The sequence below is a fragment of the Asparagus officinalis genome, chromosome 1 (genome assembly GCF_001876935.1).
Source record: "Asparagus officinalis chromosome 1, Aspof.V1, whole genome shotgun sequence".
Taxonomy (NCBI): Eukaryota; Viridiplantae; Streptophyta; class Magnoliopsida; order Asparagales; family Asparagaceae; genus Asparagus; species Asparagus officinalis.
Genome location: NC_033794.1, coordinates 79,038,685 through 79,039,600, shown reverse-complemented (window position 1 = coordinate 79,039,600; position 916 = coordinate 79,038,685).

The following is a 916-nucleotide window of genomic DNA, read 5'->3' as shown; positions in this document are numbered from 1 at the left end:
TATATATATATATATATGAATATACATATACATAAATGTATATAGATATATACATATATGAATAGGCTAAATACCCATATTAGTATTTTAATTCCACCCCATTTACCAAGAAGGTATTTTAATTAGGCAAACATTTTTTAAGGTATTTTAATTGATTCAACTTTCCAACAAGACCCTTTTTCTCTACGGTGACCAGTTTTCCGGTGAGAGCTCGCCACGTGCGTGGCACGTGATGACTTAAACTGTTTTTAAGCTGCTGATGTGGCACGGATTTTTCTGACGTGGAAGTGTTTAAAGGTGGGAATTAACCCTCTAAAAATCCTAATTCACCCAAAATAGGATAGATTCGCCCCTTTTATTTTTAGAATTTGAACACGAGAGAGAGGGAGAAATACAGAGTGAGAAATCGTGGAGGAGGCAGTTGAAGGAGATAGATTGCAGGGATTCCATGTGGTGGTGTTCCTCAGTTGATGCAGAAGGTGATTTTCGGAGGACGACGACTTGGTACAGGTTGAAGCTGATGCGAAGGTTTGATTCTCTTTATACTTATGAGATCTTTTGGTGGTTTTGATAGAATTAGGGTTTTCACAGTTAGGGTTTTTTTTCCAATAAATAGGGTTGACTTTGGTTGAAATAGAGTGAAATATATATCTTTGTTAGTGATATTCAGAAAATCCGTGCCACATCAGCAGCTTAAAAATAGTTTAAGTCATCACGTGCCACGCACGTGACGAGTTCTCACCGGAAAACTAGTCGCCGATGAGAAAAAGGGCCTTGTTGGTAAGTTGAATTAATTAAAATGCCTTAAAGCAGGTTTTCCTAATTAAAATACATTCTTGGTAAATGGGGTGGAATTAAAATACCAATATGAGTATATATATATGCTTGGTACTAAGCACAAGTTTTTGTGTTTGAT